Below are 24,124 nucleotides of genomic sequence, written 5' to 3' on the forward strand. Positions count from 1 at the left end.
TCTGATCAGTGGATTCTGACATATGAGACCTGCATCAGCAGAATGTTGAATTTTTATCTCCAACCTTGAACTATGATCCACATTAGAATGTAGTGCACATGCTTGACCACTGCTTCACTTATTCTCTATGGGACTGCCAGAAAAATCTGGGCATAACGCTCAGCAGTGACATAGAGAATGAATGGAGCAGCAATCAAGCATATACACTGCCGATCCATTCTAACGTGAATAAAGGTACTCTATTCTGCTAATTGGAGCAGATCCCAGCGGTCGAACTTCCACTGATCAGTAAGTTATCACTTATCCTGTGTATAGGTGATTAATTGTTTTCACCCAACCCCTTTAAGTGGGTATGTAATTATTTTCTTATTTAATTTCCCCCCTTATTTAGTCTAGATGGTTTACTGCCCCCTCCACTGAGAACACCAATTGCAATATATCAATGTACGATTTTTCTTAAAATGGTAGAACTACGTTGATGCTGAAATCATTTCTTGGACATATCTGACATCAGTCATACCATAATGGGCACCTCATCCAGCCAGCAGTTTTTGTTGGGAGTGTCCTAAGGAATAGGAGGATGTGTTTATAGAGTGCAAAGAACAGAGAAAGTTAGAGCAGATGGAGGAATAGACAAAGGAAGGACTCTAGTCTGGAAATAATCCATGACTGACTAAACACCAGCAAGGACACAGATGCTCAATCAAATAAGGCACATACGCTTCAGTCATCGAAAGTGACTCTTCGGACAAATAAGCTGTCACATCCTGGAGAGAGTCAAGATGAACTCCTCAAGACGGTAAGAAGACCCCATTACTGCTGTGCAGAGCACGCACAATATCAGCCTGTCATTATGTGTAGGAACCGCTGCATATTGTAATATCCCTGCATCAACTATATAGTTATGTACAAGAAAAAAAATGCAACAGTGATTATAAAGGTTACATCACGCTATACAGTTAAGGAGATGTCTATGCAGACACCTTCTAGTTTGGTGGAACAATCCTAAATCGTTGAGACTTTGATGCAATTAATAATTTTGTATCCAGCCGTATGGATAAATATCTGAACAAGAGAATATCTTTTTAATGCATTGCAAACAATAATTCCTATTAATTATTATTTATTGCAGCCAGCAAAATTACAACATGTTCCCACTATTTTTCTAGACTCTATTCCCTGTGCATATGTCTGCTTCCTGCTTGTATTAGAAATCAATGGGCATAAAGAATGTTGGGTGGTAGTGTAAGGACACTTAGGCCCTTTTTAACAACCTGTTACAGCTCTTTGTACAAATCAATAGCCTATGTGCTATATATACAGTATATATATATATATATATATATCTCCTACTAAATAATCGTCTAATTCTGTCTGTAACAGAAATCCCGCGTCGCTGATTGGTCACGGACGGTCGCGACCAATCAGCGACAGGCGCAGTCCGGCTGCGATTTGGCGCGGAATTCGAACAATGCACGCCACCGCTACCGTCGGGAGATCTGCGGCGCTAGCCGCTGATCTCCCAACGGTTGCCGCGGGTCATCTCCTGTCGCACTGAGGTCAGCGGCAATGCAGCCGGAAGATGACCGGCGCTAGCCGATACCCAGGGTCTGGAGGAGGGGAGACTGTCCTCCAGGCCCTGGGTACCATAAATATGTAAAAAATAGAATTAAAATAAAAAATAGTGGTATACTCACCTTCCGACGGCCCCCGGACTCTTTCCCTCCTCTCACCACGTGCCCGGCATCTTCGGGTCCCAGTAATGCTTTGTACGAAAGATCGCTGATGACGTCGCTCTCTCGTGAGAGTGATGTCATCTCTGGTCCTTCACGCTAAGCATTACTGGGACCGGAAGATGCCAGGAGCGTGGAGAGGAGATTGGGGGCCGTCGGAAGGTAAGAACAACCTTTTTTTTTTATTTTTTTTAATTATTTTTTACATTCTATCTTTTACTACTGATGCTGCATAGGCAGCATCAATAGTACGAAGTTGATCACAATTGTCAAACACTATGCTTGACAAGTGTGACCAACCTGTCAATCACATTCCAAGCGATGCTTCAAATCGCTTGGAATGCGCTTGAATTCCGTACGTAAAAATCGCGTGAAAAATGCATGTTTTCAGCGGGAAAACGCATGAGAATTCACATGCGTTTTCCCACGGCGGGAGTTGCAGAAATGCTGCAGAAATTTCTGCAGCATTTCTGCAACGTGGGTACTTAGCCTCAGTATGACACGCAGCAGCAACCAGGCCCCCGCTGTGAGATCGCCGATCGTAGTGGATCGTCCTGGACCATCTTTTGAACGTCGGTCTCCCACTGGCCATATTCTAGAATACCCGATGCGTTAGAATCGGCCACCATATAGTATATATATATATATCTACTATATAATCATCTAGTTCTGCCTGTCTGTCTGTAACGGAAATCCCGCGTCGCTGATTGGTCCGCAGCGATGATGTCACCAGCCTGGGAGGAGAAGCAGGAGGAGACAGCGGTCTGCAGCAAGATCTTCTAGGGCAGTGTGCCCGGTAAAAAAAAAGTCCAAAATAGATTGCAAAAACATGCAAAACACAAGCCGCGGAGACACCATCACATGTTTCTCAACGCAAGCAATGACTAGCCAGGTCTTTCCCCGGGAAGGAACAACCACGGGAAGGGCAGTCTCCAATGAAGGAAACCACCTATGCCAAAACACGGTACCCATCCACAGACAGCTGTTTCGGGATATTGCCCCTCATCAGTGTGGAGTAGGAAACTGGCTAGTAGGAGCAATGCCTAGTAAAAGACCGTGAAAAATGAGGATGAATGAACTCATGGAGATCAACATCCAACACTGCGGAGACACCATCTCATGTTTCTCAACGCAGTGATTCTAGAGCAATGCCCCCATCCCTTATGGGAAATATGCAAAAACATGCAAAACACAAGCCGCGCAGACACCATCACATGTTTCTCAACGCAAGCAATGACTAGCCAGGTCTTTCCCCGGGAAGGAACAACCACAGGAAGGGCAATCTCCAATGAAGGAAACCACATATGCCAAAACATGGTATCCATCCACAGACATTCGGCATTGCTCCTACTAGCCAGTTTCCTACACCACACTGATGAGGGCAATACCCTGAAACAGCTGTCTGTGGATGGATACCATGTTTTGGCATACGTGGTTTCCTTCATTGGAGACTGCCCTTCCTGTGGTTGTTCCTTCCCGGGGAAAGACCTGGCTAGTCATTGCTTGCGTTGAGAAACATGTGATGGTGTCTCCGCAGTGTTGGATGTTGATCTCCATGAGTTCATTCATCCTCATTTTTCACAGTCTTCTACTAGGCATTGTTCCCACTGGCCAGTTTCCTACTCCACACTGATGAGGGGCAATATCCCGAAACAGATGTCTGTGGATGGATACCATGTTTTGGCATAGGTGGTTTCCTTCATTGGAGACTGCCCTTCCCGTGGTTGCTCCTTCCCGGGGAAAGACCTGGCTAGTCATTGCTTGCGTTGAGAAACATGTGATGGTGTCTCCGCGGCTTGTGTTTTGCATGTTTTTGCATATTTCCCATAAGGGATGGGGGCATTGCTCTAGAATCACTGCGTTGAGAAACATGTGATGGTGTCTCCGCAGTGTTGGATGTTGATCGCCATGAGTTCATTCATCCTCATTTTTCACAGTCTTCTACTAGGCATTGCTCCTACTAGCCAGTTTCCTACTCCACACTGATGAGGGGCAATACCCCGAAACAGCTGTCTGTGGATGGATACCATGTTTTGGCATAGGTGGTTTCCTTCATTGGAGACTGCCCTTCCCGTGGTTGTTCCTTCCCGGGGAAAGACCTGGCTAGTCATTGCTTGCGTTGAGTAACATGTGATGGTCTCTCTGCGGCTTGTGTTTTGCATGTTTTTGCATATTTCCCATAAGGGATGGGGGCATTGCTCTAGAATCACTGCGTTGAGAAACATGTGATGGTGTCTCCGCAGTGTTGGATGTTGATCTCCATGAGTTCATTCATCCTCATTTTTCACAAAATAGATTGCAGACCCCTCAGTCCATGAGGGGCATCCCCAAGGAAGGTGACAGAGGAAGATCCAAGATAATTTGATCACCAACCCAGATACCGCTGGTAGCGCTGACGTCACTGAAGGTGGAGGAAGATGGTGTCATGGTCCAGTCCGGAGTTTATCTTCTGCTGTCTTCACTCTGGACTGGTCATGCAGGGGTTAATCTCCTCAGCCTCATTCTGGAGCTAGCTGGGCTATTTCAATCCCTCACAGCCTGCTGACCAGTGTTAGTGATAGCTCAAGCTTGCAGTTTAGAGCCGCTGACCCTTGTACCCTGGTGATCCTCCTGCCTTTGACTGATATTCACGTGTATGACCCGGACTGATTTCTGACCCCGTCTCTTGGTATTCGCCTCTGCTGTTACGCTCCCTCTCTGGCATCTGACTCCCTGGCTTGTACCCCGACCACGTATTTCATCTCACGTTTTGGACCCCGTGCTCATGTTCTGGCTTTCTGACTCTCGGCTTTGGTATTTTGACTACGTGTATTGCTGCTCCTTCTGGTACGTCTGCTCCTGCTAGTTTCTGACTCGGTTCGTCTGACTATTCTCTCTCGTTACCTGTGGCACCTGTGCTGTTGCTCAGGGTTGCTGCTCTTAGTGTATAACCTCTCTTCCCTCACCAGCTCCCCCTGGTGGAGGTTTCACTACATTATCACTAAACCTCACATTTAAACGGGATTTTGCATTTTTTTTTCCTTTGGACATGGATCTGCTGCATAACTTGGCAGATCAAGTGTCCAGTTTGACGCAGATGGCGCAGGACTTTTCTGTGAATCATCAGTCCCTTGTCAGGTCTCAGACCCACTTACAGAGAGAACTGACTGAGACTATTAAGACCATGCAGGGAAACACCTCTCATATTGTTTGTCCACCAGGTGACTCTGTAGATGTTATTTTGCACTCTCCTGAACCCTCAGTTAAACTCCCTGACACATTTTCTGGCGAAAAGATAAATTTCATATATTCAAGGAGAGTTGTAAATTATGGTTTTCTCTTAGACCCCGATCGTCTGGGGATGAGACTCAGCGGGTGGGGATTGTTATCTCCTTACTTAGGGAGGGTCCCCAATCCTGGGCTTTTTCGTTGCCCCCTACTGCCCCTGAACGGATGTCGGTAGATTGGTTCTTTGAGGCCCTAGGACTTATCTATGACGAACCGGACTGTGTTAGGGTGGCAGAGGACACTATTTTGGGTCTGGGGCAAGGGAAGCACTCAGTCGAATGGTACAGCTCCGAATTCCGTCGATGGTCCACTGAGGTGTCCTGGGACGACTCTGCACTGAGATGTCTGTTCAGGAAGGGACTGCCGGATTGCTCGAAGGACGCTCTGGCTCTCCATCCACCTCCCAGTTCATTGGAGGAGGCTATGAGTCAGGCTATCCGTATGGATCAGAGACTGCGGGAGAGAGGTGTTACTCAGCGAGGGTTTCCGTTTTTCCCTGCTAACCCTGATGTTTTGCCTCCATCTGAACCTATGGAGGTGGGAACCACCAACCCCCAGGAGAAGAGAGGAGACGGCGACGTGATGGAAAATTGTGTTTTTACTGCGGAGATCCCGGACATTGGAAAAAAGACTGCCCCTCCTGTCCTCCGACTACCAAGCGGCTGAGTCTGGGTGATAATCGTGGTGGTCACCCTGACTCTCAGGTACCTTTTTCTTCCTTTTCAAGAGTACTGCTAAAGGTGGAACTTGGTGTTGAGAACGGCTTTTTCCATACTTCGGCTTTTGTAGACTGTGGGTCATCCCTGAACCTGATTGACTCTAAGCTGGTGGCTCGCTGTAGATTAGGGACAGTTAGGTTGGGGACTCCCTTAAAAATTGTGGCTATTGATTCTACACCTCTCACTAAGGATGGTCTCCATTTCAGTTCTAAAGAATTTACCCTCAGGGTGGGGGCCCTACACCAGGAGCGCATGTCATGCTTTGTTTTGGATAACCTCCCTGCTGGCCTGGTGTTAGGGTTTCTCTGGTTGCAACGGCATAACCCAGTTATTGACTGGGGGTCCCGGGATATTGTTAAATGGGGACCTGGGTGTTCTGAAAATTGTCTTGCTACTGTGTCCATGTCATCCGTCAACCTGGAGGGTATTCCGGAGAACCTAAAGGGTTTTAAGGATGTGTTCTCCGAAAAGGAGGCTGAGGTTCTACCACCACACCGCCCATTCGATTGTGCCGTGGATCTTGTTCCCGGTGCCAAATTGCCCAAAGCCCGGCTGTACAATCTCTCCGGCCCTGAGCGGGCTGCTATGAAGGAGTATATCTCTGAGAGCCTCCGTAAAGGGCATATACGGCCATCGGTCTCTCCCGTGGCAGCGGGGTTCTTTTTTGTAAAAAAGAAGGATGGTGGTTTACGCCCATGCCTCGATTTTCGAGAACTGAATAAAATAACCATAAGAAACGCTTACCCTCTCCCACTGATACCTGATTTGTACAATCAATTGTCGGGGGCCAGGTGGTTCTCTAAGTTGGACCTCAGGGGAGCATACAATCTCATCCGTATGCGGGAGGGGGATGAATGGAAAACTGCGTTTCTCACCTCTGAGGGTCTGTTTGAAAATTTGGTTATGCCCTTCGGTTTGACTACCGCACCAGCGGTATTCCAGAATTTCATTAACCATGTTTTTTCTGATTTTATTGGACGTTTTGTAGTTGTTTATCTTGACGATATACTTATATATTCTTCTGATAGACAAAGTCATATGGGTCATCTTCATGTGGTTCTCCAGAGGCTCAGGGAGAACTCACTCTTTGCCAAATTGGAGAAGTGTTCATTTTTTACTCAAGAAGTGTCCTTTCTAGGGGTCATCCTGTCCGCTGAGGGGTTTCGTATGGACCCTAGGAAGGTACAGGCCATTGTGGATTGGGTGCAACCCAGAGATCTCAAGGGTCTTCAGCGATTTCTGGGTTTCGCCAATTATTACAGAAAATTCATCAAGGGGTTCTCTCAAGTGGTCAAACCCCTCACTGATCTCACCCAAAAGGGAGCGGATCTTAAAAACTGGTCAGCTCCAGCTGTGGCGGCGTTTTCTTTGTTAAAAGAACGTTTCATGACTGCTCCGGTACTGGTGCAACCTGACTTGTCTAAACCATTCATCGTAGAAGTGGATGCCTCTGAGGTGGGAGTGGGGGCTGTGTTGTCCCAGGGGCCCACCACATTAACTAACTTAAGACCCTGTGCCTTCTTTTCTAAAAAAATTTCCTCTGCTGAAAGGAATTATGATGTGGGTAACCGAGAGTTGTTGGCCATTAAATTGGCTTTTGAAGAATGGAGGCATTTTTTGGAGGGGGCTGTCCATCGTATCACTGTCATTACAGATCACAAGAATCTGTCTTACATCGAATCCGCCAAACGTCTGACTCCGAGACAGGCAAGGTGGTCACTTTTTTTTTCCCGATTTCAGTTTTCCATCACTTTCAGACCAGGTTCCAAGAATGTGAAGGCGGATGCCTTGTCTCGCAGCCTAGATCCGGTATCGCCTCCGGAGCCTCCTTCCTCCATTCTTCAGTGCGGGGTGGTGGTGGCTTTGGTGTCCCAGAGATTGGAGCAGGAGATTCGTGAGGCCCAATCTCTTGCTCCCCCGTCCATACCTGAAAATAAGCTCTTTGTGCCTGTCCAGTATCGGTTAAGGGTTTTTCGGGAGTTCCACGACTCAGCTCGGAGCGGGCATCCAGGAATCTCGGCCACTCGTAAAGCCATCACTAGGCTGTTCTGGTGGCCCTCGTTGACTTCTGACGTCACTAGTTTTGTGTCCTCCTGTGAAACTTGTGCCCGCGCTAAAGCCTCCCACAACCGGCCGGCCGGGGAATTGGTGCCACTGCCAATTCCGGATAGACCGTGGACTCACCTGTCCATGGATTTTATCACCGATCTCCCACCCTCTAATGGCAAAACCGTGATCTGGGTAGTTGTGGATAGGTTCAGTAAGCAAGCACATTTTGTACCCTTAACGGGCCTTCCTAATGCTGAGACTCTATCTAAGCTATTCATTGAGCATGTGATTCGGTTGCATGGTGTGCCTGTCAGTGTGGTGTCTGATAGAGGGGTGCAATTTGTGTCAAAATTCTGGAGAGCTTTTTGTAAAAGGCTGGGCATCAGTCTGACCTTTTCATCGGCCTACCATCCCGAGACCAATGGTCAGACTGAAAGGACCAATCAGTCTTTCGAGCAGATCCTGCGATGTCTTGTCACATCCAGACAGGATGATTGGTGCTCTGTGATACCTATGGCGGAATTCGCCTTCAATAATCGTGTCAATCAGTCTACTGCTACTTCTCCTTTCTTTTGCAACTATGGGTTTCACCCTCATTTTGGTGAATTCTCCAGACTAGATTCGGAGTGTCCAGGGGCTGATTCAGCCTTTTTGCGGTTGGAGGAGGTTTGGAGGGAAGTTCAGAGAAACATTGGGGAGGCTCAGGGCAAATATAAGTTTTTTGCAGATAATCGACGCTCGGTGGGACCGACTTATCAGGTGGGGGATAAGGTATGGTTATCCACCAAAAACATAAGGCTGAGAATTCCCTCTGCTAAGTTGGGTCCCAAGTTTATTGGTCCGTATGAGATTTTAGATGTGATTAATCCTGTGGTCTTTCGCCTGCGGTTGCCTCCGTCATTACGGATTCCTAATGTGTTCCATAAAGCGCTTCTGAAGCCGTCGGTGCCTTCCTCTGACGAGTCTCCCTCGCACCCGCCACCTGTTATGGTAGATGGGCAGACCGAGTACGAGGTGGAACAGGTGGTGGATTCTCGTATGCTCCGTCGTTCACTTCAGTACTTGGTCCATTGGAAAGGATACGGTCCTGAGGATCGGTCATGGGTGCCGACGCGTTCGGTCAATGTGGATCGGTTGGTCTGGGCCTTTCACGCTCGTCATCCAGGGAAGCCTGGGGGTCCAGTGGCCCCCCATTGAGAGGGGGGTACTGTCATGGTCCAGTCCGGAGTTTATCTTCTGCTGTCTTCACTCCGGACTGGTCATGCGGGGGTTAATCTCCTCAGCCTCGTTCTGGAGCTAGCTGGGCTATTTCAATCCCTCACAGCCTGCTGACCAGTGTTAGTGATAGCTCATGCTTGCAGTTTAGAGCCGCTGACCCTTGTACCCTGGTGATCCTCCTGCCTTTGACTTATATTCACGTGTATGACCCGGACTGATTTCTCACCCCGTCTCTTGGTATTCGGCTCTGCTGTTACGTTCCCTCTCTGGCATCTGACTCCCTGGCTTGTACCCCGACCACGTATTTCGTCTCACGTTTTGGACGCCGTGCTCATGTTCTGGCTTTCTGACTCTCGGCTTTGGTATTTTGACTACGTGTATTGCTGCTCCTTCTGGTACGTCTGCTCCTGCTAGTTTCTGACTCGGTTCGTCTGACTATTCTCTCTCGTTACCTGTGGTACCTGTGCTGTTGCTCAGGGTTGCTGCTCTTAGTGTATAACCTCTCTTCCCTCACCAGCTCCCCCTGGTGTAGGTTTCACTACAGATGGCACCCGCAGCAATCCTCCACAGGAACTTCACCAATGATGTGCCTTAACTTGATCAGAGGAGGGCGAAAATCCCCCGGTCGGCAAGGGGCAAGCCTAAGGCAGGATGCAGATGCTATTCAGAAGGATATCTCCACACCGCCCGAACACCGGGTAGCGGTGACGTCACCTCAGAGGAGGAAGATGGCGCATGCAGCAGGCAGAGACGGAACCTTCACCAGCAGTGTGCCCAGGGAAAGCAAGGTCAGATGAGGGTCCAGCCCCCCAGGTCTGCAAGGGGCAATCCCAAAGTTGATCCCAGAAGCCTTTCAAAAGCAATTTTCTACACCGCCCATACACTGGATAACGGTGACGTCAGCAATAGGAAAAAAGATGGCGCCCACAGCGCTGAGTGACAGGACCTTTAGCAGTGATGTGCCCAGTGATAGCATACACAAAAAAGGGCAAAAACCTCCCGGTTGGCACGGGGCAACCCTAAAGAAGGTGTATGTAGACATCCTGAAGCAAAATTACATAGATGAAAAAACGCTATTTGTAGGTAGGAGCTGCGATACCATGACGACCAATGTCCCATGCAGTTATATCCTCAGGTGAGAGGAGAGTTTCTCATAAATGACATAAAAACTGAGAAATGTAAATAAAAAGAGGTTTTAATACCTCAGAAAATAGTTTCTCACTGGGACAAGCAATAGATCATAACAGCTGACCAGCGTAACCATAGCAACCACTCCGGTGCCATTGGAATCAGATAAGCCAGAAAATGTTGCCAAAAACAAGAATTGTAGAAAAAATGTAAAAAGTCTGCATAAATATCTAGTATATAATCGTCTAATTCTGTCTGTTTCTGTGTTTGTAAAGGAAATCCCGCATCTTAAATCTTCATAAATAAACTACATACATATGCTAGAATACCTGATGCGTTAGAATTGGGCCACCATCTATATAAATATAATGAAAAAAAAGAAAAACAGCACAAAAAAATGAAAAAAAAGTGGACTTTATTGCCCAATGGTGTGGCGACGTTTCGGATATAGTATCCTTTTTCAAGCCAACATTCAAAAGTTAATTTAAGGAATAACTAGTGCACTAGGGTACTGAGCCATAGCAATAATAAATGTAGCTCAGCACAATTGAAAATGCTGAAGATGTTTGTTCATCCTGATTGCAATTAGTATTCTTTGTGTAAACAGTGCTAATTATTACAGAAGTGTTTATTACACGACAAACGGGTGCAAATACAGTAGAAATCCATGAAGAAATGCACGAGACGAGAGCCCTGATAAAACAAGCTGTCAATGATCTACTTGTGGCTTACTGTATGACCATGTATAGCATTGTAAGGCCGGTGTCACACTTGCAAGTAACTCGCATGAGTCTCGCATCTCAATACCTGGCACTGCCTCCGGCACTCGGACCTGTGCGCTCAGCTGCATGTATTTCTATGCAGCTGAGTACTCCGGTCCCGAGTGCCAGCGGCAATGCCGGGTATTGAGATGCGAGACTCATGCGAGTTACTTGCAAGTGTGACCCCGGCCTAAAGAAGAAAATGGCTAACAGACCATTTGCAGGTTTTTCTTTTATTTAGCACAAAATCAAAAATACTCTTTACTCTTGTTAATTTTTTTTTAGGGTTGTATATTCAGCTAGAATGTTGTCAGATTTGCAAAAAATGATAAAATCACTCCATACAGGTGAACTGGAGTGTTTGTGCAAAAAAATGCCAATTTTTTTTTCTTTTAAAGTTGCCATTAATTTATCAGCTGAAAACACCAAGAAGCTGCCTATAAATACTAACACAGAAAGAAACAAGTGGACACATTAAATGGACTTTAAGGGTATGTGCACGCCCTGCGGATTTGCTGCTGCGGAATCGCTGCAGATCCACAAGTGATTTACAGTACAATGTTATTCTATGGGAAAAAAAATTTACTGTGTACATGCTGCGGAAAAATCCACACGGAAACCCAGCGTTTTATTTTTCCACAGCATGTCAATTCTTTGTGCGGATTCTGCAGCGTTTTTACACCCATTCCATTATAGCAATCCGCAGGTGTAAAAACACATACCAAATCCGCATGAAATCCGCATAAAAAAAGCGTGGATTTTGACCTGGGGATACTGCCAAGAGATGCAGATTCCGAGCAGAAAATTCCGCACAGCAATCCGCAACGTGTGTACATACCCTAAGGCTGTGTTAACATGAGGAGTACTCAGTGAGTTTTTCTGCAGCATTTCTGCACCAATTAGGTGACTTGAAATTATTCATTGCAGTTTTTTACTTGTGTTTTTATCGCATTTGTGATGATGCTTTTTTTGTCTCTTTTTGGTCTGTCATGTTTTAAATAAAGCTGCTTTGTTTTTCATACTTCCTTGTATTTGGCTTTGACAAAACGTTATTGATGCAGTCATTTGTGGATTACATGTTGGTTTTACCTGCAATTTTTCTGCATCAAATGCATTTCTAAGGCCAGGGTCAGACTTGCGAGGGTGATACAAGAAACGTGCGCAAGTCTCTCGCATTAATACTCGGCGCTGCTGCCCGCACTCGGGAATCGAGTGTGCGGTTGCATAGAAATACATGCAGCCGCACACTCTGGTCCCGAGTGCCAGCGGCAGTGCCAAGAATTGATGCGAGAGACTCGCACAAGTTTCTCGCATCACACTTGCAAGTGTGACCACAGCCTAAGGGGGAAAATCCGTGCATAAAAGTCAGCGCACCCGCAAAAGAAACGGACATGTTTCATATTTCAAATATATAGTGCATAAAAAAGGCACAGAGGGCATGAGATTTCAAAAATTCCATTCATTTTTCTGGAACTATAGGTATGTGCACACATTGCAGATTAGCCTGCGTAATTTTCTGCAGAGAATCTGCACCACTTGACAGAAAACGCAGGGAAAAACGCTTATGGATTTCATCCGTAATTGATGCGGATTTCTTGCGGATTTTAATGCGGTTTTGCTGTGCAGATTTGTTAGGTGGTACTGGGAATGGATCACTGGGGGAGAGAGACAGATTATAAGGCCGGGGTCACACTGGCGAGGAATACGGCCGAGTGAGAGGCGCTAAAAGCACGCATTAGACACGGACAAATGATTCTCTATGGGGTCCCTCGCACCAGCCGTATATTTCTCATCCGTATCCTACGCTCCGTGCCAATCGCAGCATGCTGCGATTGTCAGCGTACCACGCCCGTAATACGCCAATGCAAGTCTATGGGTGCGCAAAAAATACAGATTACACACGGACCACACATGTGACTTGCGAGAAATACGCACCCGGTGTCTTTTATAGAAGCCGGCAATTCAGTGCGCTATACAGTAAACTCACACTGACAGGTTTAATAAAGAAACGAAAGAATAGATATATACATATAGAATACACATATATATATGCATTCTATGTGTTCTATGTGTCTATATCTATTCTTTGGTTTCTGTTACAAACCCTGTCATAGGGCTCGAATATATGTCCACTTTGCAAGGCGGCGAGAAAATCTCGCCATACGGATTGCATACGGATGCTTAGATGCGCAAAATACGCGACCACACCTTGATTACAGATGACATACGGAGCACTATTTAGGGGACATTCATCCGTATTACGCATGTAAAATACTGACCATATTTTGCGTCGGTTAGTGTGATCCCGGCCTAACTCTGAAATACTTTAACTGTTCATGCTGATACTGAGATTGCTTTTTCGTAACATATTGTACATGTTAGTGGTAAAATTTCTTCGATATGACTTGCGTTTATTTATGAAAAAGACGGAAATATGGAAAAAAAAATTTAAATATTGCAATTTTCAAACTTTTAATTTTTATGCCCTTAAATCAGATATGTCACACAAGATACCTAATAAATAACATTTCCCACATGTCTACTTTACACCATCACAATTTTGGAAATAACTTTTTTTTGTTATAAAGTCATAAGGGTTAAAAGTTGACCAGCGATTTCCATTTTTACAACAAAATTTACAAAACCATTTTTTTAGGGACCACAACACATTTGAAGTCACTTTGAGGGGTCAATATGACAGAAAATACCCAAAAGTGACACAATTCTAAAAACTGCACCCCTCAAGGTGCTGAAAACCACATTTAAGGAGTTTATTAACCCTTTACATGCTTCACAGGAACTAAAGCAATGTGGAAGGAAGGAATTTAACATTTTTTTTTTTACAAATATTTTACTTCAGAACCAATTTTTTTTATTTTCACAAGTGTAAAAAGAGAAAATGAACCACAAAATTTGTTGTGCAATTTGTCCTGAGTATGCCGATACCCCATATGTGGGGATAAACCACTGTTTGGGCAGAGCTAAGAATGAAAGGAGCGCCGTTTGACTTTTTTCAATGCAGAATTAGATGGAATTCAGATTGGACGCCATGTCGCGTTTGGAGAGCCCCTGATGTGCCTAAACAGTGAAACCCCCCCACAAGTGACACCATTTTGGAAACTAGACCCCTTAGGGAACTTATCTAAATGTGTGGTGAGCACTTTGAACCCCCAAGTGCTTCACTGAAGTTTATAACATAGAGCCGTGAAAATAAAAAATCATATTTTTTCCACAAAAATGATTTTTTAGCCCACTATTTTTTATTTTCACATGGTTAACAGGAGAAATTGGACCCCAAAAGTTGTTGTCCAGGTTGTCCTGAGTACGCTGGTACCCCATATGTGGGGGGGAACCACTGTTAGGGCACACGTCGGGGCTGGGAAGGGAAGTATTGACATTTTGAAATACAGACTTTGATGGAATGGTCTGTGGGAGTCATGTTGTGTTTACAGAGCCCCTGATGTGCCTAAACAGTAAAAAAACCCACAATTGACCCCATTTTGAAACTAGACCCCTCAAGGAGCTTATCTAGATGTGTGGTGAGCATTTTGAACCCCTAAGTGCTTCACAGAAGTTTATAACACAGAGCCATGAAAATAAAAAATCATTTTTTTACACACACAAATGATTTTTTAGCCCCCAATTTTTTGTTTTCCCAAGGAAAACAGTAGAAATTAGACCCCCAAGGTTGTTGTGCAATTTGTCCGGAGAACACTGATGCCCCATATGTTGGGGTAAACTACTGTTTGGACACATGTCAGGGCTCGGAAGGGAGGGAGCACCGTTTGACTTTATGAATGCAAAATTGGCTGAAATCAATGGTGGCGCCATGTCGCGTTTGTAGACCCCCTGATGTGCCTACACAGTGGAAACCCCACAATTCTAACTCCAACCCTAACACACCCCTATCCCTAATCCCAACCCTAACCACAAACCTAACCCCAACACAAAACCTAACCCTAATCCCAACCCTAACCACAACCCTATCCCCAACACACCCCTAACCCAAATCCCAACCATAACCCTAATCCTAACCCTAATTCTAACCCTAACTTTAGCTCAACTCACTTTAGCCTAACGCTAACCCTAATGGGAAAATGAAAATAATTTTTTTTTTATTTCACTATTTTTCCCTAAGGGGTTGATAAAGGCGGGTTATTTACTATTTTTTTTATTTTGATCACTGTGATAGGGTCTATCACATTGACCAAAATGAACCATTAGGAAAAATCTTCCTATTGTTGCCGGGTGCCAGCCGGCAGAACTCAGCGGGTGCACTGCGCATGCTGCCGCCATTTCCTTACCGGAAGAAGACACCGACGACCATGAGGGGAGGCCAGGAGACAGAGGGACACCGGGAGGTACCGGGGGGTATATCTGACTTTTTTTTTTGCGGTTGCTGTTATACGGTTAATAACGGTGATTGCAACCCCAGAGTTGGTAAAAACCAACCTGAATCATATTCTATGGGGTCTCGGCTACCCCCTCCAGCCGAGACCCCGGAGAAAATCCGACTCTGAGGGGCACTATACACTTTTTCCCCAGAGTCGTTAATTAACGGCACTGAGGTTTAAGTACCTTTAACTACCGCCGTTAAAAGGCGTATCGGCGGTCGTTAAGGGGTTAAGTTAGGTTACTTGCATTTTTTTGAAAATCTGCAACATCAAAAACTCTCCAAAAATCAATTGTGGGAACGTGTCCTTAAAGGCACAAATTAAAAGAATAGAGTTTGTGCACTGTCGCCATGTAATGTAGGATGTTCTGACACGTTGTGCCTGATTCAAATTAAATTTTAAAATCCAAGTATGTACAGGAGAGAGTCAAGCAGACACAAACTTGTGTATCTGAACAGAACTCTGTTTATTACATCATCGGTCAGGGTTTATATAGTTTTTCACCGGACATACATTATTGCTATATAATTGGCTTAGTTTCTCTCCACATGTATGCTGGCATTAGAACACATGCATCCATTTGGCTAAAGTTAATGTCAACTGCACCCTAAGGCTACTTTCACACATCAGGTTTTCGGCGTCAGGCGCGATCCGGCGTCGTGCCGGAACGCCGGATCCGGCAAATGTTTCGTAAAACCTGATGTGACGGATCCGGTTTTCTGCCGGATCCGTCTTTTTCTGGACAGACAAAACCGGATCCGTCTCATCCGGTTCATCCGTTTTTCTATCCGTTTTTCGACGGATTACGCCAGATCCGGTTTTTAAAATTGACCCATGTGGCCTTCCGAACGGGATTGGCTACTGGAAAACTATATATAGCATGTTCCTACAGCCCTTCTTTGACAGGTTGTAGAGGAGAAAGTGCAGGTTGGAGAGAAGAGCAAGTTACTGGCGAAGATGGATGTTGTCATTGGAAATATTTTGAAGAATTTGGCGGATTTTACAGCGGAGGCAAATCGTTTGAGGGTGATTGTTCTGGAGAAGGAGAGAGCGAGACAGCAGCGCATCAGGCATCGTAGACGACGTTTGTGGATCCACCCCATCACAGCCAAGAGAATGACGCGTGGGGTCTATTCTACACTATGCATGGACCTTCGACGAAACCCGGATAAATTTTTTGGATATGTTAGGATGAAAATGGAGAATTTTGATTACTTGGTGGAGCGCATTGCACACCTCATAAGAAAAGCGGACACCTATTGCCGCTTCTCTGTTTCACCCGCAGAGCGTCTGATGGTGACTTTAAGGTAAGCCACATTTATTGGATATGATCGCATCAGAGCACACTTTCACAGCAATCTTGTTGGTGGTAGTTTGTATCTCCAAGTGTTATAGGTCAGTTTTGGTATGTAATGCTGTGATTTAAAACTAATTTATTGTTTTTTAATTCCCCACAGATTTCTTGCAACTGGAGAATCCCTTTCGTCACTGCATTTCCAGTACAGACTCGGGATTTCCACCATATCTGGAATTGTGAAGTACACATGCCGTGCACTGTGGGACTCCTTAGCTGAAGAGTTTTTACCAGAGCCCACAACAGAGAGGTGGATTGAAATTGCTGACAAGTTTCAACAGATATGTCAGTTTCCAAACTGCTTGGGCGCTGTGGACGGGAAACATATCCGCATTGTAAAGCCAGCTGGATCGGGATCGGAATATTTCAATTACAAGAAATATTTTTCAATTGTCCTCATGGCCATCGCTGACGCGGAATACAAATTTATTGCGGTTGACATTGGGGCCTATGGCCGCTCCAATGACTCTCAAGTTTTCAAACTGTCTGCCATGGGGCGTAAACTGTGTGGAAACACCTTCCAGTTCCCACCACCTAGACCGCTGCCGCAAACATCTGGTCCACCTATGCCATTTGTCTGTGTAGGGGATGAAGCCTTCCAGCTGTCAGAACACCTTTTGAAACCATACTCTAGCAGAGGATTGACAAGACCAAAACGCATTTTTAATTACCGCCTCACAAGAGCAAGAAGAATGGTTGAATGTACCTTTGGTATTCTGACAGCCAAATGGCGGGTCCTATTGACTGCGATCAACCTCAAGACAGAAACTGTGGACGAGGTGATCAAAGCGTGCGTGGTACTCCACAATTTTGTTATCTGCAAGGAACCCATTTCCATTGAGGACACCTCTGAAGAAACCACCTTGCAAGATTACCATGACATTACCACTAGAAGTTCTGTGACGGTTTCAGTAATGAGGGACAATTTTGCACTATACTTTATGTCACCTCAAGGCAGAGTACACTGGCAGGATGACAGAGTGTGAAAGATTTGTGCCCAACCAAACTTGTGTACCTTCTGTACCAACAGTATATACCTTTGCCAACCAAAGTTGGCTATCTTGTCATGGTCTCTATTTTTAGCTTTAGGCCACAGGTGTGTACCTGGTTGTGTTTTATGCAAAGTATTTCACCTTTTAACAAAAGTTGTGTACATTGTTAAATCACCAACAATAAACACAACTTTTTAGGTGAAATACTTTGCTTCAAACACAACCAGGAACACAACTGTGGCAAAAAGCTAAAATTTACCCACAGTTATATACCTAGTTTTGAATACCATTTCACCTTTTAAATACCCTGTATTTAACCTTTTTCGCCGCAGAAAGAAATGACAGACAACCAGTGTAAAATAATTTAACTTTTATTGAAAAATGTTTTTTTAGTAAACTTTTTAAAAATTTTAATAAACTTGTTTAATAAAACTTTGAAACTATAAAACTGAAACCATAAAACTGGTCATTTTTATTTAAATACACACATTATAAATCTGTGTAGTGTGTGGTGGAAATACTGCTGTAGGGGCTGCGGGACACTTCGACACTGGGAGTGTGGAGAGAGGACTGGGATTGTGGTGGGGAAGGAACAGTTAGAGGTGAAGGTGTGGAAAAAAACTACAGAATGGGTGGACATGTGGGAAGCAGAAGAGGTGGTGGGTGGTGGAGTGGAGGGTTGGGCAGGGACTGTAGGAGCAGATGATGATGGCAAGTTGTATGGGGAAGGAGTTTGGTACGGGGCAGGTTGCTGGAAGTGGGGAGATGTCTGGTACGGGGCAGGTTGCTGGAAGTGGGGAGATGTCTGGTACGGGGCAGGTTGCTGGAAGTGGGGAGATGTCTGGTACTGGGGAGGTTGCTGGTACTGGGGAGTTTGCAGGTACTGGGGAGGTTGCTGGTGCTGGGGAGGTTGCTGGTGCTGGGGAGGTTGCTGGTGCTGGGGAGGTTGCTGGTGCTGGGGAGGTGGATGGTGCTGGGGAGGTGGATGGTGCTGGGGAGGTGGATGGTATGTAATAGGAGGGGGAGGATGGAAAGTGGCTGGAGGTGGATGGTATGTAATAGGAGGGGGAGGATGGAAAGTGGCTGGAGGGGGTGTAGATGTAATAGGAGGGGGAGGATGGAAAGTGGCTGGAGGGGGTGTAGATGTAATAGGAGGGGGAGGATGGAAAGTGGCTGGAGGGGGTGTAGATGTAATAGGAGGGGGAGGATGGAAAGTGGCTGGAGGGGGTGCAGGTGGAGGAACTACTGTGGTGGGAGGAGGAGGAGGTTGGGAGGTAACTTGCTGGAGAGCAGCGTGGCATGAATGCATTACATGCATCTGCTGGGCAGGAGAGAGCGTTTCCATGCGCTCCACAACAGACCTGAAAAAGGTGTGGTTTGGCGAAGATCTTGCTTCTGAATGCATGGTTTGCAGAAGTGTCTTCACCTCCAGAATGCTGGAGTTGATCTGCTGATAGCCTGCGGAGATTTGCTCTGACAAGACTTTTAGACAGTTCTGGAAAGATGCATTCAGATGCAAGAACTCTGGCGCATAAGTCTTTTCCTGACCCCTCTGCCGCTGCCGCCCAGTACCCGCAGGTGTACTAGAGGTGGCAGGGGCAGAAGGGTGGGGTAAAGGGAAAGCGATCTCCTCACCAGCAGCTTCATGTAATGTAGGCGGCCACGATGCTCCTGTGCTGGTGGATGGGACAGATGGGTCGAATGTGTTGGAAGGCTGGGAAGGTGCAGATGTACCGGGGCGGTCGAAGTGTCCCTCGGTGCCGGTCTCCTCAGGGATCGCCTCAGAAGGGTTCAATCGTGCTGGCTCCCGAGTGCTGCTCACCGTGCTGTGGAATAAAGAGAAAAAAAAACAATTAAAATAGTGACATGGTATGGCCCTGGCTGAAAAAAAATTTTACATCTAACATTTTTTTTTCACATGTGGTGTGTAATATTTACCTTCTGGTGACCATTGTTTCCCGGAGGAACGACAGGGCTTCTGCGTACTTGTACTTGCTCCTGCGTCCTCCAGATCCACTCGGGGCCCGCATCTCTTTATTGAACTCCTTCTTGAAACGATCTCTCACAGACCGCCACCGATTCACAATTCTATTCCCTGAAACGAGAAAGGAGTGGTTAGTATACAACATCAGTGTTTCCCAAACTCCAGTCCTCATGGTCCCCAGGGGTCATGTTTTCAGGATTTCCATAGTAAATAGAAATCCTGAACACATGATCCGTGGGGACCACGAGGACTGGAGTTCGGGAAACACTGGTTTACATCAAGCAACCGTTACTGTATATACTTACGCTCTTTAATCTGGGCCCGAGCTTCGAGGTCCTCCCAGCGGCCCACAAGGAGCGAACAGATTTCCTCCCAGAGTCGTCGGGTAACGATCAGGTCAGCGTGGCGGCGGTCAGCCATATTCCAGAGCGGCTCCCTTTCTCTGACGAGATCGATAAGGCGGTCCACATCAATCCCTCCATCCTCACCGTCAGAGTCGGGAGCACTCTGTGAAGGCTGTTAAAGAAAAAGACAAAAATAACATAATTAGCCTCCACAAAAGAAATGAAATAAAAAGTGCAAAAAAACAAAGCAAAAATATTTATACTTACACGCTGGTGACCGCCGCGTTGCTGTCGCCGACGACCCTGGGAGGCACTGCGATGACCTCTTGGCCAAGCACCAGATTGGGAAGACTAGAGAAGAAAACAAAAAATGTTATGTCTTTGGATGTAGGCATTTGTTTGCTGTGTGTGGTCTGCAGAACATTGTTTTCTATGTGTTGTGTGTAGTGTGATGTTGTGTTTCTGCGTTTGATGCAAAAAACTTACCAATTGTGAGCCCACTCCAGGTGTCTGTCCACCCCTTCTTTCTTCTTCTGGGAGCTCCTCTTCATCTTGTGATTCCTGTTTTGAAATAAAAGGCAATGAATAGACATATATTACAGAGAAGATGGATTTTGGAAATAAAAACTTACCGTCAAACGCTGACGATGCGAGGGAGGGCTCCCAGAAGATGATGTGCTGTCTTCCTGGTGGCCACACTCCATGCCTGTGGGTGGTGTTCCAGCTGCTGCCATTGCTGCTGCTGCTGCTGCTGCTGCATCTATTGGGCGGCTGTTGAATAAAGAGAAACAAAGGGCCAATGAATATCTTGATATTCAATAGCCCTAGTTTGGAGGAATGGGTGATTTGATAATTACCGTCTCTCATCTGCTGCTGGACTCCCCTCCCATTGTTCAGCATGCTGCTCCAATTGGGGTGGTGCTGATGGTGCTGCTGCAGATGTCTCCTGCCTTCTCCTGCGCCTGGTTGCTGTCTTGGGTGGCATGTTGGGTGTGGCTGTGGGTCCCACTGTCTTGCTTTTATATATGTCTTGTGGGCAGAGCTACTGAGCATGCTCAGACCAAAAAACCGGATCCGGCGCATTGCGGCGCTCATAGGCTTTCATTGTGTGAAAAAGCCGGACGCGCCGGATCCGGCGTGTCCGGCTTTTTCGCCGGAGACAAAAAACGTTACAGTCACCGTTTTTTCCAGACGCCGGATCGCGACACATTGCGACACATTGCCGGATCCGGCGAAAACCGGATGAAACGCATGGCCATCCGGCGCGATCCGGCGCAAATGCAAGTCAATGGGGGGGAAACCGGATCCGGCATTGCATTTCGCCGGATCCGGTTTCTGTCAAAAGCGCCGGATCGCGCCTGACGGCGAAAACCTGATGTGTGAAAGAGGCCTAAGTGTGATTCTCACTTCTTTCTTTCACTTTCCTATGTTAGGTCTAAGTCCCTAAGACAAAAAAATTCCTGAGACTGCTTATCTCAAAACACACAGACTCCATTTTGGAAAGCAAGGAGAAGTATGTAGAATAAACAAAATAGTTTCTTCACTTGTGGCAGTGCGTGGCTGTTCCAGCCGAAGTGCACTCTTAAAGACTCCCACAGATACATTCTCCTCCCCTAATAGAAGAAGCTGGTCTTCCTACACCACTTCACCGGATTCTCCGAATCAGCCTGCCTGTCACACAATCGGATGGACACACACACAAAAGCCACAACAAACTAGGACTTTATACAGGTGCCATTTATGTGCTGACCAGTTAGCATCCAACAGTTGGTCATAGTACTCGCCATCTTTCACTATGAAGGGTGCAGTCCAGCAACACGTCTTGTGGCCTTGTCTATAGCTTTTGAAGCAATGCCCCGAACACAGGGTATGAGGCAGCAACCAAGTACTGCAATGGTCACCAGAACTATCACCAAAATACACTCTATGTTACTAAGAAGGGAATCCCACTTACTGAACATGTTTTCTAACCACTTACTGAGGGGGTTGCTAATACCTGAGTTATCAGTTAATTTGTTGACACTGCACCAATTCCTCTCAGGGCTTTACTTATGCTACCATCCGATGTAGTGTTGCTGGGATTAATGGTACAACGTGATGCTCCACCCATCTTATAAACCTCTCCCCTCTCTGCCAGGCTCATGTCAAAGACATATCTATTTGGACAGTCAAGATGGCACCCAACTGTTGAGTTATTCCCCGGAATGTATCTCTACTAAAACTAACAAATCTCTATTGGTTATAGTAGATATAATTTATCCAGTCCAGATTTTTATTCACTGTGGGGAATAATGATTAAAATCTTGCTACCACTTGATATCTGGCTTTGAACTCATCTGGTACTTCTCTTGTGGCACCAATAGCGTCTATGTACTCATGAGGGTTGAAGGAAGTAGGAATGCTGGTGTAATGCTTGTGTCTCTGGTTTTCCGTTGCATATGCATGGAGCTTGTCTGTATTTGGAGTTACAATCTCGAATGGTATCAGGAATTTAACAATAGCTTATGTAACCATACATCCCACTGGCAATACTGGATAAAAGTCACAATTTCCACACATCCACCAAAAGTCAGCCCTAGCTACCATCTGATTCAAGAGGGCATGACCTCCTGCCAAGTTATTAGTGATGATGGGACTATAATATGAGGAATTTAAATCAATGATACCAGTTAAACTCTTGGAACAAGTGTAATTCCTGTGATAGGGGCTACCTCCATTGTCCTTTACATGTTTAGGGTTTATGGGGAGATACAACAGCCGAAGCAGATTACACTCTGAAGTATTTTCTCCTTCTGTTGCAAAAATGGCTGAACTACACACAGGAAAGCAATGAGGTTTGTCTGATTGCTTATAGGGAAGGGAAGGGCACTGTGCCCAGATAAGGTCTAGCTAGGGCAAAAATTATTCATTCACTCTTGTTCATAGTGAGTATTTTACTCAGTCTAACCAATAATTTGTCTTAGAGTATCCCATTTCCAGAGATAGTTTTTCCTCATAGGTTAGGGGCACTCGAAATGAATTTTTGGAAGTATTAGGTTGTGGGGTCTGCTTTATTTACAGTAGGTCTGTGGCTGATATCCTTGAGATAAGTGTCCTAATTGGTCAGTGGCGCCCGGGATATTTATGCCCATCATATATAGTCATGTGCAAGTAAAAGAGGACTTCTCTTCATCAAGTATAGGGAAAGACAATTACCAGACTTATAAGTAAGATAGGACACTACTGTACTTTGCTTAGACATGTATTCTGGTTGTAACTGCCATTCTAGGCTTCTACCTTGTCTTACTATCTGGCAAATTCTTGAACACCAGACTGGAGAAGGTCATAGGTCACAGATGGGTCTTTGGCAGAGGCCACCTGTGCAGCTGCCTCCCCAGCGGGGTTGTCTCTTCGTTGATGTGACGACACAGCATTTAGTCTTTATTATGTCAGAAGTTTTTTTCCAGAATGTCAAGAGACATAAGCCATTGTTCATATGAGCCAGAACATTGATTCTTGAATTGATGTTTGTTTCAGTTATGATGACCCAGTATTTGTTCTTAATTAGGCCAGATGCGTCTTTCTATAGGTCAAGAGACCTATATGAGTCTGAACATTGACTCTTGAATTGTTGTTTATTGCAGCTTATTGGGTTGCTATCCTTGGAGGACATGGACGCAGGGCTATTGAACAACTTATGTTTGCTAATAGATTGATTACCCATTGTATCAGTCCATGTAGCTTGTTGACCTTCAAACTTTGAAAGATAAACTATGCTGATTGATTGAATACTTGAACAATAAAAGATGACCTCATGCAACTTTCCCCCCTGACCTGTAGATGATGACCTAAGGGACAGTGAACTATAAAAGGGGAATCTGCCTCTGTTCCCAGAGAGACTCTTGATGACAGTAGCCAATGCCACATGGCACCAAACAGAGGAATACAGATTTGAGACACTCTATAGGACATCAGCCTCAGGGACCATGGCCCCCGCTGGAGAAATATAGATCTGATCAACTGACCATCACTGGAGTTATTTGGAGAAGCAAGTATGGGACAATTAGGTCACCTGGCCACGTACCTCAATGGACTGTCAACTTCTTAAGCTTGCCACTACCCCCTCTCTGAGTGTCCACCCAAAGCATCTATTTTGTGAAGTGCACCAGTCCCTCCTGCAGCAAAACAACACAACAACATGA

General features: G+C 45.7%; 1 long non-coding RNA gene across 1 annotated transcript in view; it reads left to right on the forward strand.

Annotated features, from left to right (window-relative positions):
- Positions 1-638: 638 nt before the first annotated feature.
- The window catches only part of LOC141087838 (uncharacterized), a 42,759-nt gene continuing 19,273 nt past the window's right edge, over positions 639-24,124 (forward strand). Inside the window, exon 1 of the long non-coding RNA XR_012231742.1 lies at positions 639-799. This is a non-coding gene — a long non-coding RNA (uncharacterized lncRNA). The remainder of the gene's footprint in view (positions 800-24,124) is intronic.

The sequence above is a fragment of the Dendrobates tinctorius genome, unplaced genomic scaffold (genome assembly GCF_039654945.1).
Source record: "Dendrobates tinctorius isolate UK_male_01 unplaced genomic scaffold, ASM3965494v1 ptg000035l, whole genome shotgun sequence".
Lineage (NCBI taxonomy): Eukaryota > Metazoa > Chordata > Amphibia > Anura > Dendrobatidae > Dendrobates > Dendrobates tinctorius.